At 39.3% G+C, this 16,244-nt stretch overlaps 1 protein-coding gene across 10 annotated transcripts in view; it reads right to left on the reverse strand.

Annotated features, from left to right (window-relative positions):
• The window catches only part of SNCAIP (synuclein alpha interacting protein), a 311,501-nt gene that overhangs the window by 198,765 nt on the left and 96,492 nt on the right, over positions 1-16,244 (reverse strand). The window contains exons 1-2 of one of the 10 annotated variants that reach the window (XM_077462198.1): positions 4,898-5,107; positions 1,303-1,479 (exon numbers count right to left, since the gene is read on the reverse strand). The exons of 7 other annotated variants lie outside the window; for them this stretch is intronic. The gene's annotated coding sequence lies outside the window, so the exon portion shown is untranslated. Of the gene's footprint in view, positions 1-1,302; positions 4,145-4,897; positions 5,108-7,324; positions 7,367-16,244 lie in introns of those variants that run through there. 2 more of the 10 variants (XM_077462200.1, XM_077462197.1) reach the window with 2 other exon arrangements.

Here is a 16,244-nt window from a genome sequence, read left to right on the forward strand (position 1 = left end):
TGATAGTGGGAGGTGTGTCACTTTCTAAAGTGGGTGGGTACATTTATTAAATTGCACACAACCAAGAAGTACACTGCTCACTATGTATGCTGTGTTACATATGGCTGATGCAATGTGCCAGAAATCTGGGAGCCGCAATAATCAAGAAAGCAACACTGCCTGGGGGGGGGGGGGGGGACTTGGGTGATGGGGTGAGGCTGCTAATCTAACTACGGGAGACACAGAATACTTTGTGTAAGCATGGCATCCTGCATCTTAGAAGAAGAATGGATATGCAAAATGACCACACCAAGAAGGATCTGATTTAATGATTGGCATGGTCAGAATGAAAACTGGAGATGAAGAACTGGCAGGACCAGCAAGTATTTGGGAGGAATCTAAGAAGTTTAATATTAACAGGCACTATTAATGTTACATAACATTTATTCACATATACATACAGTATATGAAAATCATTTTTGGGGTAATATACACTTAAAAAAGCTAAGTATTTCTATATGTGTCATTTTTTGGAAAAATGTGTGGGGGCCTAAAAGTTAAGTGATGGTGGTTTAGAGGTGAATTGCAGGAAAGGGAAAGGTAAGTGGGAAGCGCTTTAGTATTTGGGTCAATTTACAACACAGTGACGGTGAGAGGGGAGGCATGATTTGCAACTGTTCTCTGTGCTGAAAACTCTATGCCATAAATACCTGTGCCAAGTGTACAATATATCTGCCCCTGCTCATAATAAACTGTATAACCTCAAGCATTTAAAGTATAACCAAAAGGCAAAACTTTTTTTTTTTACATTTTGGATAGAGTAGAGAGGGACAAGAACACCTCAGTTTTTATTGCCATCTGTGCTCCGGTTCAGGAGATTCACCCTCTCTATTTGTCCTAGGTACCATTATCATTGAACATGAAAGTAAAATAGAACCCCACATTTTGGGTTGTCCCCAAAAAAGTAATAGAGGGGGAATCTTCCTAAGGGAATCTGTTTGTATCTTCTAATAGGGACACTAGTTCTGGTGATCTGGGGGTTTCCCAAGGAATTTCTTTAATTTGCAGGAATTTCCTCACACTTCCTGTTTGGCTACAGGACAGGAAATTAAGGGAAATCTCTGTAAAATCTGACAGGGGTTATAACCCTCTTACCCTATCCAAAATGAAAAAAATAAAACATGTACCTATAGTTCTACTTTGAGAAGGACCTGAATTGTGAAAGATGTGCTCAAAAGAGAGCAAGTAAAGAATAAAAGACTAGTCACCAGTGTTGCCTCTGGATTTCCTTACGATCTTTTCCTCATTACAAATGAACTATACCTTGTTCTGCACTGAGCTTCTGTGTGAAGGAAGTAAATTTGGTAGAGGATGAGGGCTTGGATACCCTATACTTCAGAGCTGCCACTGATAGGGTATTTATGAAGTTTCAGGAAAGATTGAGAAATCACAGGTCCACAGAATAGGTAAAGTAGAAGTAGGAAGGTCCTTGGACTGCAGCTTCTCTCCAGCAAGGACAGCAGTAAAAAACAAACAAAAAAAAACAGTAGTTGCATCACCAAATCATGTTAAAATAGCAATGAAAGTTACATTACCTTCTATAGATTATTTGCCAGGAGGCAGAAGGCACAGAAAGTACACCACTATTTTTCAGGTGGGATTTAAGCCGAAAGATTTGGCAGGTTATTGTTTGGGCATAATTTTAGATGTTCCCTTTAGCATAGCTTATCAGGTCCACATTAAAAATGCATTACATGAACTTATATTCAGAACTCCTTATATTGTAGGCATGATCTAAAAGCATTGCTAGTAAAAATACATAGTCCTTTAACTGGCTAAGATGTCTTTTGGCTCTCAGAATGTAACCGAACAGCATGCTGTCAGATGCTGTGCACAGCTGTATAACCACTGGTTATCTGATCATGTCGTATAAGCTACTACCTGTGCAATTTGGAGTCTTGTGCTTGCATCAAATTACCGCCGTCTTTACAGTTCAGGCTTGACTATGATGACCCCACTGCTGCTGAACTTACTGAGCAGAGTATCCATGTGTTATGAGTTACTCTATCCCACTGCGTAACTTTGGACTGTGTCTACAATTGAAAGACCACATAAGATTTTTATAAAAATCAGGTCTTTGTGGTTACCAAGGTTCTAAGAAAAACACCAACTTGCGTCCAGTAAAAGTTATCGCAGGCTATAAAGAATCCCTCTTTTTACTAAGACAATTAAAGCTAACAAGCAAAATTCTACAGAAGCAAATGTGAAGGGAAAATATAAAAATATGCCAAAATAATAAAATAAGGTTTTATAATATATTACGTGCCTTTTGTGCCTTGGTAATCATCCTGTTCAGATTGTAATGTGCAACAAATTCACAGTATACGTTTGCTATTTTTTTTTTGTACAAAGAATTTGGTTCACAGTGGATTTCAGAAACCTTCTAAAATCTGTTGCTTAGGTATCCAGGGGTGTCCCCAAAGATACATTCAGGCAGGAATTCAAAAAGCTTTCTCCACTAGTTTTAAGTCCCTGTATCCCCAAAACTAAAAATAGTCCTAAGCTGAACTGTAAAATAAGTGTTATTTGTAATTGTTTGGTAGCAGAAAATCTGCACGTTGTTGCGGTTTATGTGGAGTAGCAAACGCAACTTTCCGCATCATCAACTGTGCAGCAATTAAGTTTCTAAATTATCCCAGCCCTATACTGAACCCTTGAGCATACTTCAAAATTCTCACTCTCAGAATATTCTCCTCCCCATCCCACAGCAACACGACAATAAACACTATCTTGGCAAAATAAACTACAAGAAGCTCAACATTATATTAGTGTATAAGATACAGCACAAATCTTGCCTTGTGTGTCCAACTGCTTCTGGGGGTGAAGCTGCATGTTTAGAAGTCCAAGAAATGTCTTGCTCACTTACATTTCAGCTGGATGGCACTTGAAGAAAGACTTGTGATACCCCCTCCTACATCACCTGATACCTCTACCACCTGCCTGGTTCAGGTAAAGTATAGATGTGCATGACTACTCATTAATGGCAGCTGCAGACCTTATACCCAGTATTCGCATCTAGAAACCCGGGACACCTAGACAAAGCACTCAGGCCCTAGCCATCGCCTACCTATGCCACTAGTTTAGACACATTGATGAGACAGGAAGCAAAAGTATCAGTGGCAGGAGCACAAGTAAATGAAAGAAATGTGGATAAATTATTTAATTTTCTATGTTTTCTGAGCACATCATGTACGAGATATAAGCAATGTCACCCAAAATTTACAGAAAACTTAAAAGATGTGAAAAGGTTTTATGAAAAACATATTTGCTGTTACAGACATCCTATAGCTCAGCCTTTCTCTGCCTTTTTACAACATAAAAACTTTGAAATGATTTTCAGGTCTCAAGGAACACCTATTAATTCCAATTCATTGTGGGTCAGTAGGAAAACAAAATCCTCTTACACTGGTGGTCAGTGAGGAGAATGCCTCATTACAGTGGTGGTCAGAAAGCCGATATTACAGACAGATTGTGTTATGTTGCAGGCTATGCCAATTGGCATTGGCCACAGAATAGTTAAGGCTCTATTAGATGGGAGGTCAATCATCCATAACTCATGCAACACTCAATAACCCTTGGAAGGACCCTGAATGAGATTGGCTGCTATAGCTGTTGTATCCCATAATACATTAGACCAAAGGGCTTTTAGCTACATGTCAGTGAGTATAAGCATGTGAAACAGATATGGCACAAAATACTTGCTAATAAGCATTATTCATTTTACATTATAAAATGGGTTTACAGCACTACTGTTTATTGTAAACAGATAAAGCACACATTATTCTGAATCTAGTTAGAATATTTACTTAGAACATCTCTAACTAGGTTCTTATGACAGAACTGTTAATAGGAGTCATTTGTAAGCTCAAGTAATGTGATTGAATTTATGAGCAGGTGATATCATTTATTGCAGGAGGAGTTCTTGGTTTTAGAGGTGGTGGGGGACAGCTGCAGCATCGGACCGGACATTGAAACACTAAGGAATCTCTTTAGAGCATTGAACAAAGTGGCTCCTCAAGTACATGTAAATTGCCCTGGCTTAATTTATCTCTTGGAGTTTCTCGTTCATCATCAGTGGCAGACAGAGTCGCCAAAGGGTCCCCCTGTGCAAGAACCATTTCTGGGCCATCTTACTGGCAAAGTAAAATCATGCGTTCACAGTTTATCAGTTGGCAGATAGAAGTGAGATGTGCTCAGGTCTATGTGACAGAAGGAGAAGTCTCAGCACCCAACTGACCCACGGCTATTAAAAATGGCTCCTAAATCCCAGAGGGCCCCTGTGCAGTGATGCAATCTACACAAATGTAATATCTATAATAAACTAATTTATATTTTGGGGTAAACATTTAAAAATAGTTAATATTTCCATAGCTGCTAGGGATGTTATGGGGCTTCACTACGGGATCCTGGGAAAGCTCAGGATTAAAAATATCTGTAGAAAATGCTCCACTACTCAACAGCGGCAACTTTTTACAATATTTTCAATGAACAACATTCCCAGTACCTTGTGAGAAGGTCATATTTTTATTTTGGTCAACTTTGTATATTAATAAATATTAGCGGATGTGCCTTTTGTGGCGCCTGTTATCACCAGGTTTTTTTTCCCCTTTGGTTTAGTTTGTAGCTGCAACATAAGACCTTGAATTTTCATCCCCTAAATGTTCAGCTTACTATGCTACTGATAACTGATTGCTTTGATATGCAGTCATCATTGGTAAAGTAATCTCTGAATTTGCTCACCATATACAGTTTAATTTCCCCTGGTCTATGACAAATTTACTTTTAATTATAGTACTGTAACAAGGAAAGATCAGGTCTTTCAAAACAAAAAACTTTCACACAGAACAGCAAAACTTACTTTTTTAAAGTGTAAAAGGAAAATTTTGCCACAAGTGAGGGAAAAATTGTTGTCACCCAAGCAAGACGTCATCCAATGAGGACACCTGTTCTAGTGACAGATGTCTTAAGCCTTCATTTTGTGGACATTTCCTCTCATTTCCTGCTTTGCCTCCAGAATAAGAGGTGAAGGTAAATCTCCCCAGGAGGGCATAACAGTAAAAAAAAACAAAAAAACATAATAATAATAATAATAATAATATTTCCTATTTTACACAAAAGGTTTAAAAAAAAACATGACTATACATACATTTAAATATGCATTAGTAGATGATAAAACCCACTAAATTCAATCATTCGGGACACAATTTTTTTTTTACAAATATGTTTATTGACTAAAAAGTCAAACAATTTGCTAGCCAGATAGCTAATTTATTATTAGGCATCATCAAAAAGCCCTACAAATGAAAAGGTTAAATTATTAAAATTTTTCAGAAGTGAATAACCACTATAGAAAAATATATTTTAAAATTATAAAACATATTTTAGTTGTTAAGCATGTAAACTATGATCATCCGTGTAATCTATGTACAGAAGGTTTTTGGAATACAGAGTCAGTTTCTTTAAAAAGATGCAATAATGGCTGTGGTACATTAACTAACCAAGAATTTAATACCACACTCTATATGATCAATCTTCAGCAGGGGAACTTTCAGGTATAGATTTTTGACAACCACTGGATGGTTTGCTTGTGTTAGTGTTATTACAGCAAAAGGAGCTCAGTGACCTGATCTGTAAACTGATTCTGTAATTAATTAGCATCAGTAAGTAAGGGCTGATGCTAGCATATCCAGAAAATAGGACAACGAGCAAAGTTGACCTCCAATACCATACATTTATATCCTTTATGGTCATAACTATGACAAAATGGGCCACCCACAATGCTGTGACAATGTGCATTGAAAGTACTATGACTTTGGAAGCTCGCAGAACCTCCGTCTCCGAAGCATCATGCCCAATCCATATATTGCCATAAGTTGCCCGACTCTGCTCATGGAAAAGCAGCATTATGCGACCACAAACAAAGAATAAAACCACAATAGGAAGTAAATCAGTAACAACCATAAATATCTGATGGTAATAGAGATCTGTTATGGCATCTGTGAACCGAACATCACAATCGTCATAGAGAAAGCTATGATGAACAGGATAAGTATCATTATATGAGGTCAAACTTTGCATGTCATGTACAAACACCAAGTAAGGACAACAAATGGAGATCCCTATGACCCACAAGGCAAACACAGTGATCAGGTGATGCTTGCGCCATTTGCCATTAGGAGCTGCCCTCAGAGGATGGATGACCCGTTTGAGCTTAACACAGTAGAAGATAGCCATGTAAAGAGTAAACCAGATTTCCAGTTTGGTTGTCATGGATGCAGTAAATACTCTAATTTTACAGATTAGAGGATTAGGGGGAAATCCAGCACTAAAAATGATGTTTATAGCATTGACAACAATATTCTTCAAAACATGGGTAAAGGCAAGGCTGAAGATGAGAACAAAAGATGTAGGCAGTCGTCTTGTAATGCATCTCCATGTGCAATAAATCAGAATGGCGTTTCCAAGTAAGCTGATAAAGATTAAAATGCAGCAGGCAATTATTTCGGTGTTATTTGATGAAAGCTCCATCTTGGTCATCAGTGGGATATCCAAACAGATTGTGTCACTTGTTTAGTGCTAATTGCCACATAAAAGAAACTTCATTTGCGCTGATCATGATCGTGAGGAAATTCACAGCTGAGATATAAGGAGATAATCCTTTGCACTAAGTAAAAGCTGAATATTCTGTATACTATGAAATGCAGAAATGTACAGATACATAGTGACACGATGCCGTTATCATGGGACTGAGTGATGGAAGAGAAAAACAGATGCATACCTATTAATTAAAACTCACACAAGCCTGGTAACTGTATAATAACATATTATCATTTCTCCAGGGAATTCTGCTGCAATACCCTAAAGATAGGGCGAAGAGAGACATCATCTTATTCAGCAATAAGACAGAAGAACTAAAGAGCCACGAAAAAGAAACACGTGGTTGTATTACAGAAAGCAAGCAACTCAAACCTCAAACCAGCAAAAGCAAGGGCAGCTGGTGGACAATGTGACAAATACCGAAAATTGGTATTATTACACCTGCACACAAAAATTTAGTATTTGGCCTATGGAAAAAGCAGTGCTCTTAGTTTGCTACTTCATATTGCTTTACAAGAAACTTTATACAATTTGCATAGCCTTGAAACCAACACTCTGGGCACATCAAATTTTTGTGTTAAAGCTGAGCAGTGGGAAAAGATTTATCCTTGCAGTGGGCCCACCTCCTCACTACAAGGGATAAATGCTTGTTTTGCTTAGGATATGATGAATAAGGTGTTATACTTACTTTATTCCTAGCTCCAGCAGGCTTCCATCTCTTCATGCAACCGGTCTCCGTGTCTGTCCAGTACAGCTCTCTGACATCGTCCCTTACAATGCAGAACTGCTGGAAAACATTGAAGGCCTGCCCACATTCCATAGCTTTGAAAAGCAGAGGAGAGTGCTAGCTGTCAAGGATGAAAATGTAGCAATGTAGATCCTGGGTGACATCACTGACCAAATATGATAATAAACTACTTGATCATTTAGCTGCAGTAGTGCAGCAAGGAAACATCATTAGGCAGAGGGTCATAAGGATTGATGAAGGATCTACATCGCTGGATGATGTGATTGACGACAAAATTACATCCATGGGTATTGTTTATATTTTTCTTTTTACATTGTAATAAGAGTGTTTCTGATGGTGTGGGCTTCTCTATTTACTAATGTACCCTTAATAAGGCTGCAGGGAGCACCAATGTAGAAGTACGTCACGGTCTCCATCCCATCCAGAGAATGCTTTGCATACATTCAGAAAATGCAAAGCATTCTCTCAATGGGCTCCTGCTGAGTGGCCAACCTCTTGTCTTCCCAATGCAACAGGCCACTACTCAGCATGAAATCCAGAAGCAATCAGAGTAGTGGTATCTATCTCAGTGATTTTCAGTTTCCAAAGACATTAGCCAGGTAGATTATGTACACAGGTACATTGGACCAATGTAAATGTAAACACCTACTATGCTTGGAATTATTCTTTAACTACCAGAGGCTAAAGCAGATGGGGGCAGAAACAGGTGAATCTGGAGTTCTGTTGGTACAAGAAAAAAAGCATATTGCACTGTTCCTTTTAGCAGTCATCATCAGTTTTCCTTTTTCCACCGGGGGTTACAAATTTAATTTATTATGTAATGGTACTGTGCAAAGTTTGGTAACCCCTACCAATCAAAATTTGGTTTAATGTGACCAGATCAAAAGGTCTGTAATCTGCTTTTGCTGCTTATGCCCATATCCATAGTCTGTGATAAAATTTTAATAAAATATTGCCTTGATATTTGTCAAGCAAAAAAGCACATCTATAGAAAGCTTACATGATGAAAGTATTATAATTCAGGCAGAAAAGCTAAATTTGCTCACAGACGTATTGGCTTCTGGTTTTCTCGTCAAGTGGCATTTCCTGAAAATGATAATTATAATTGCGCACAAAGGTTTTGGGTTAGGGAAAGAACAAAGGAAAACAGAAAAAAAATTCAAGCACTGTTATTTTATTCATTGCCTTTCCAGCTCATGACACATTTGATTTATGTTAGTGAGAGGGTACGTTCCAAGCAAAGGATCACCTTATCCCTACCAAGGTTTATTCAGAGTGTTGCCTTCTTTGGAAAGTTCAGCAGTTCAAACAAGTCATTTTTAAGAGGTTTGCTTCAGAAGACAGGCTAGTTTGCAAAGCTTTTTCATCTGTTTGCAAGGATAACGACTGTGCCATGACAAATCTTTCTTGACAGCCTATTCTGGAAACTAGAAAAAAAAAATACTAAGTGTGCTTGCTACAGTATGGCTCCTCTCACAGCTGAAGTTTAAAAGTTCTCTAAGCCCTTGTACACATGGTCGGACATTCTAAACTGGTGTTGCATACACATGGTCGGACAAAGTTGTCGGAAAATCTGATCATTCGGAACGTGATGACGTTATTTCGTTACGACGGGACTACGTTCAGGCTAGTAGCCAAAAGCTTTGGTCTAGGAATTTGATCTGAGCATGCATGGCACTTTGTCTGATTGGAATTCTCTACAAACGATCAGACAAAGTCCGATTGGATCATGTTGTCGGAAAATTTTATAGCCCAGCTCTAAAACTTTGTCGGTCGGATATTCCGACGGAAACAGTCCAATGGAGCCCACACACAGTCGGATTATCCAACAACATTGTCTGATCAGACATTTTCCATCGGAATGTCCGACCGTGTGTACAAGGGTTTATACCTAACAAGAGAATCAGATCACTAGAATTTTGGACTCATCCAGTATTTGCTGCTAAGAACTCTGTGACACCACAGGGTTGTGACACACAAAGAGCCTCATGAGTTGTAGCTATCAAGCTCTGTGTGAATTAAAGCAAAACAATAGTATCTCAGTAACAAAATATGTGTTGCAGCACTTACTTAGAAGTGCATCTGTTGAGCCTGCTATTGAATTTTATCTAATGTAATCTAATATCTAAGATTAGATTAGATTATCTAATGTAATCTAATGTAATGATGTGGCACAGATACAGGCAACACAAAAAAGGAGAATTTAGCTGAGTCAGGAAAGGTAAAAGAAGGTTTTTGTTTATTTTATGAGGATTATGCATTGCATAGTAACCAGAACTGGGAATTGTTTTGACTGTCAACCAGAATCCTTTAGTTGTACTTTACCATACTGAAAGTGCTAGTGGTCTAGTTCCAAATGTTGAGCCAGATTTGCTTTACAGCTGATCCTATACTATATCCCGGGCTGGTCTTTTAATTTCCTGCCCCTCAAACCAATTGTGTTTTGCTGCCTTTGGACTTCTTCAACTGACTGGCTAGGCTTAGCATCACACTAATAAGGTGTCACACAAGGAATGCTGGGAGTTGGAGGTGGAGAGGAGAAAAGAGGTAGTTAGCTCTCTTTTGGACCTGTTTTTCGGTCGGAGTGAAGTGACGGGAACAGACTACCTTTTTTTTATTTTGTCTTTCAGCAGCTTGGTGGGTGTCGGGCATCATAATTGATGTGGATCAATAGATGAAGTGATTGACCATGAATGTACATCGTGGAACTTTTTTTTATATTAATCACAAGAACAGACACTTCTACCTCCTTCATGCCCAGACCATTTTTCATTGATGTCACACTTTGAATGACAATTGCAAACTTATGTAAAACTGTACCCAAATACATTTTTTATCAGTTTTTTGAGACAGATGGAGCTTTATTTTGGTCATATTTAACCACTTAAATACTGGGCACTTACACCCCCTTCCTGCCCAGGCCAATTTTGAGCTTTCAACGCTGTCGCGCTTTGAATGACAATTGTGCGGTCATGCTACACTGTACAAATTTTTTATAATTTTGTTCCCACAAAGAGAGCTTTCTTTGGTAGTATTTGATCACTGCTGGGGTTTTTACTTTTTGTGCAAATAAAAAAAAAACATACATTTTGAAAAAAAAAAAATAAGTTCTTTGCTTCTGTTATAAAAGTTTGTAAATAAGTAAGTCGTATCCTTCCCTGATGGGCACTGATAAGGTGGCACCAATGAGGTGGCACTGATGGGCACTCATAGGAAGCACTGAAAATCTGCACAGATGTGATCAGTCATGATTGGACATGGCTGATCACGTGGTAAAGAACCTCCGTCAGAGGCTCTTTACTGAGATCGGTGTAGCAGTGTGTCAGATTGACATCCAGTCAGAATAACTGAACCACCGCCCGGCCATCATTTTGCTTTAGGCCAGGCGAGAAGTGGTTAATCACCGCTGGATTTTATATTTTTTGCTATATAAAAAGAAAATGACAGACCATTTGAAAAAAAATGTTTTATTTCATTTCTGTTATAAAATTTTGCAAATTGTGTTTTTTCATTAATTAGAGCCAAAATGTATTCTGCTACATTTCTTTGGGAAAAATAAGCCAAATCAGCATATATTATTAAATATGTGGGAAAGTTATTGTGTCTACATGCTATAGTATATACATACAGGTGCATCTCATAAAATTAGAATATCATCAAAAAGTTAATTTATTTCAGTAATTCAATTCAAAAAGTAAAACTCATATTTTATATAGATGCGTTACACAGAGAGATATATTTCAAGCATTTATTTCTTCTAGTTTTGACGATTATGGCTTACAGCTAGTGAAAACCCAACATTTAGTATCTCAGAAAATTTCAATATTATATAAGGATTTTTAATATAGAAATGTTGGCTTAGTGAAAAGTATGTCCATGTACAGTATAGTATGCACTCAATACTTGGCCCGGGGCCCCTTTTGCATGAATTACTGCATTAAGGCAGTGTGGCATGAAGGCGATCAGCCTGTGGCACTGCTGATAGCGGCCTTCAGCTCATCTGTATTGTTGAGTCTGGTGTCCCTTGTCTTCCTCTCAACATTAAATCAGCATCTCCATCCAGTCCAGCAGATGACATGGCTCCCCAAATCAACTTGGATTCAAATGAAATGCAACATTTTCCATAGTCATTTGTGGAGCCATGTCATCTGCTGGTGTTGGTCCACTGAGTTTTATCAAGTCCAAAGTCAGTGCAGCCCTCAAGCAAGAAAATCTAGAGCACTTCATGCTTCCCTCTGCTGACCAGCTTTATGGGGATGCTGATTTCATTTTCCCAGCAGGACTTGGCACCTGCTCACACTGCCAAAAGTACCAATACCGGGTTTAATAATGATGATGGTATCAGTGTGCTTGATTGGCCAGCAAACTCACCTGACCTGAACCCCATAGAAAATCTGTAGGGTATTGTCAAGAGGAAGATGAGAGACACCAGACTCAACAATACAGACGAGCTGAAGGCCACTATCAAAACAACCTAGGCTTCCATATCACCTCAACAGTGCCACAGGCAGATCGCCTCCACGCCATGCCACATTGATGCAGTAATTCATGCAAATGAAGCCCCAACCAAGTATTGAGTGCATACACTACTGTACATGTACATACTTTTCACTAAGCCAACATTTCTGAATTAAAAATCTTTTTTTATTTTATTTATTGGTCTTATGTAATATTCTTTTTACTAGCTGAAAGGCTCCTTTCACACTGTAGGTGTGGGGCACCGGCGGTAAAATGGCGTTATTTTTAGCACCACTTTACCAACGTTTAGCAGAGGTATTCGGCCGCTAGCGGGGCGGTTTTACCCCTCCTACTACTGGCCAAGAAAGGGTTAAAACCACCGCAAAGCGCTGCTGTGGTGGTGCTTTGCCGATGGTATAGCAGTATATACACACCGATCCAAAGATGCTGCTAGCAGGACTTTTTTTTACCGTTCTGCCAGCGCACCGTTCCAGTGTGAAAGCCCTCGGGCGGTTTGCAGTCACTATTTTTAGCGCTCTAGAGCCTGCAAAGCGCCCCAGTTTGAAAGGGGTCTAAGCCACAATCATCAAAATTAAAAGAAAAAAAATGATTGAAATATATCACTCTGTGTAATGCATCTATATATAATATATGAGTTTAACTTCATGAATTGAATTACTGAAATAAATTAAAGTGGTTGTTAATCCACTGCAATAAAATCATTTTATTTCCTCTGTACCATTATCATTTATCATTAACAAGTTTCCCTGCGTCATGTAAAAAATCTGCCGATCTGTACCTATATAAGCTCCGCTCCCGGCGCTCCACTGATTCCTCAGATCTCTTCACCCTCTCGGTTCACAAAATTTACATTACAAAGACACAGGGACATTTGTTATTATGGTACAGAGGAATTAAGATGATTTAGCTGCAGTTATGAAAGCGCTGGTAGGAGCAGAGACACGCAGGGAAGGGAAGGGAGGACAGAGGAGACACAGGAGACATATAGCAGGGCTGCAGATGACGGAATCACATAAACTGACCACAGCAGCCCTGATTATCGTGGTCAGTTTTCAGAGGGGAGGGTATATCCAGGCAGGGTCAGCCAGGTTTTTTAGGTGATACAAGGCTCCAAATGACACAGCACAAGCGCTTGTGCTGTATAACATGCTTTAAGGGAACAGGATCTTGTTTGTCTTTTTTGGGGTTTAACAAACGCTTTAACTTTTTGATGATATTCAAATTTTATGAGATGCACCTACATGCACCTGTTGTCCTCACGTTCTGGTTGCTAATCTCGCTTCTTGAGGCCCTGAAATGCACTGACGATACAAATACCCCCAAAATTATCCATTTTTGGAAAGTTGATAGCCCAATGGAATGGGTAGGAAGCGTACATTTTTTGCAAACTAAAGATTTAATTCGATTTAATTTATTTAAAAAGTTGTAATTTCAACAATTTATTTCTCACACACAACATAGGCACACTTGCATGTATACCTGAAAAAACATTATGTTATTCCCCAAGTATAGGGATACCACACATGTGAAACTTTTTCACAGTCTAACTGAATAGAGGGGCCCAAAATACAAGGACCACCCTCAAGCTTTCTAGGGGCATAAACTACACATCTAATTCCTGAATGCCTATAATATTGTTAGAGGCCCTGGAGCACCGCACCAGGACAGTGGAAATACCCACAAAATTACCACATTTTGGAAAACAAACACCTCAAGGTCATTTTTTGCCAAAAACTTTTAGAAAATGCAGTAAGAATATAAAAATTTAATTTGCTTTTACACAAACTTGTAAAGTAATAATATATTTGTAACACATAGCATATGCATACCTAGAATTACACCAGAACACATTCTGCTACTCCTGAGTATGGGGATACCACACGTATAAGAGTCTAGCCAAATAGAGAGGCTTTGGAAATCAAACACTCCAAAGTATTTTCTAAGAGGCATAATACATCTTTTGAGCATGTCCTTTTTTTGCTACAAGTTTTTGGAAAATGCAGTAATAAAATAAAAATGTAGCTTAGGCGGCATAGGCATACTTAGAATTACACCTTAAATGCATTCTACTACTGCTCATGTATATGGGGATACCACATGCGTGAGATTTTCACAGCCTAACCACATAGAGAGGCCCAAAATCCAAGGACCACCTTATGACTTTTTAGGGGCATACATTATGCATCTAATTTCTAGAGCATGGGACAGTAGAAACACCCACAAAATGACCACAAGTTTTTTTTTTTGAAGACTTAATTTTTTATCAAAAAATGCGTAAAATCTGATCAACCAAATCAACCAACACTGCATAGAAAACAATGCACTGCAATGGTCGCCACTGTACGAATGGACAAAGAATATAGCTTAATGTAGCATCACCCATATTAGTCTCCAGAACTATAAGCCAAACAAGCCTAGCCTAATGGTACAGGGATACCCCCACTAATGCCATGTTCAGTGGCCAGGAAGTACAGGAGGCTAAAGAAAGGTAGGACAAAAGGGTTTGGTTGTTCCAAGAGTGCAGTTGTCCACAGAGGATGGCTGGGACTGGCATCTCGCAGGAACATAGTCAACAGGATGTATCACTGCAGGTGGCGACATTGTCAAATAGGCAAAGGATTAGTACAAGCAGCAGGTAGAAACATGGTCAATAAGCAGGCCAGGGTCAACATAGGTGGCAGTCCAAGGCAACATTGCGCTGGAGTGGCAGTGAACAGGAACGTGTTTGTTGGCTGCGGTGGCTCTGGTAAAACTGTGCTGATATGGTGAAGATTAAGGACACTGTTCCTGGCTGCACTGATCTGCTGACATTGTCACTGGTATGGGTATGGTGATGATCAGGAACACAGTGACTGGCTATACTATTAGGCCTTGTTCACATGGGGGATATCAATGTGCACCCAATGCGAGAGCCGGTGCTCCCAATCTGAAATACGAGCGGTTGCATGTCCCCAAATTCATATTCATTCATATTGTCTGCGTTTGGGCCTTGCACCTGGGAGCAGTGGCTGTGTCTGTGCCGTCACTGTGTCCTAATAGACATAATTGGAACTTCCTACATGGGGATGCAGAGAACACCGGTGCATCCATGCGCAGGTAAACATAGCCCTTGAAAGGGGGTACGCATTGATATGCCCCATATGAATGAGGCCTTATGGTGACACTGGGACTGATGTGGCGATGTTCAAGGGCACTGACTAGCTGAACTAGTGTGGTGAGAGTGTAAGGGTTCATTTACTCTCATGTTTGGGGGGGTGGTTGGCAAAATTCTGCGGTTCAGGTGCATTTTTCCCATCCCTCAACAGTATCTTGCAGGACAGCTCTCCACTGCTGTCTTCCTTGCCCTACACTGGCCCAACTCTCTCTGTCTCCAGACTGTGCAGTGCGCAGGACAGATACAACTCCACTCGGTGCTGTTAGCATCAGGTTCCTGCTGCCCCTGATTACAGTACAAGCAGAGGGAATCAGGTGGGGTGCAGCAGGACAGACCTGAGGTCCACGGGACCCTGGGATTTAGGGACTATCCCACACTGTGCACAATTTTGGGGAACTCAAATTAATCATAAAATTTTAAATGCATAAGCAGAAACTCCTTCAGTGAAAACTCCAATGCTAAACATTCAGCACATTGAAAAATATTGGCAGCTGAAATGATATGCAGATCCCAACTTTCCTGAAAATGTACTCTTGTCCATTTTCACCTCCCTGTTGGTCTTTCAACATTATGGACATGAGAAATTTTGGAGGTGGGGAAAGCAAGACTACAAAAAAGTTTTGCATTAAAAGTTTATCTGAATATACTGCTAGATCAGCTAATCATTTAGCTAATCATTTTCAAATACTTTCTAAATATTTGTACAATAACTTTTGTGTAATTTTGCTTTGCTAGCACTTGTAACTTGGTATTGTTCAGGAGTTATTTATGGTAATGTGAATATTTGCGGAAAATTCTTACTTTGCTCACCGTGCTTTTAGTCCTCTCTGCAAAATCTATAGGTGCCAGGTTCTGCCAGTTACAAAATGGCAGCCTTAGGCTCCATGCACACTAGGAGCAGAAAAAACGTCAGTGTTTTAGCTGGAAAATGTGGCATACAAAATCGTGAATTGAGAGCATATTGTCCAAAAGTTTAGGCTAGTTTATGAGCATTTGAGTTAACAGGCGTTTTTTGCATTTAACAACAGTCCCCTCTGCAAAAGCAAATAAAAAAAATAAAAAAAACTTTAAAACTTGACGTTCACAAAAGATAACAGGAGTTTAGGTGCGATTGATGTTTTTACACCTCCTAAACTTCTCCAGAAAATGTGCTCGAGAAGGGTTTCTTTTCCTGCCTCTGAATCATCATACTGTACAAAGACCCACAGAATACAACAGAATAGAAGT

This window comes from Lithobates pipiens, unplaced genomic scaffold (genome assembly GCF_037356315.1).
Source record: "Lithobates pipiens isolate NorthernLeopardFrog02 unplaced genomic scaffold, aLitPip1_a1.2 Scaffold_3, whole genome shotgun sequence".
NCBI classification, from domain to species: Eukaryota; Metazoa; Chordata; class Amphibia; order Anura; family Ranidae; genus Lithobates; species Lithobates pipiens.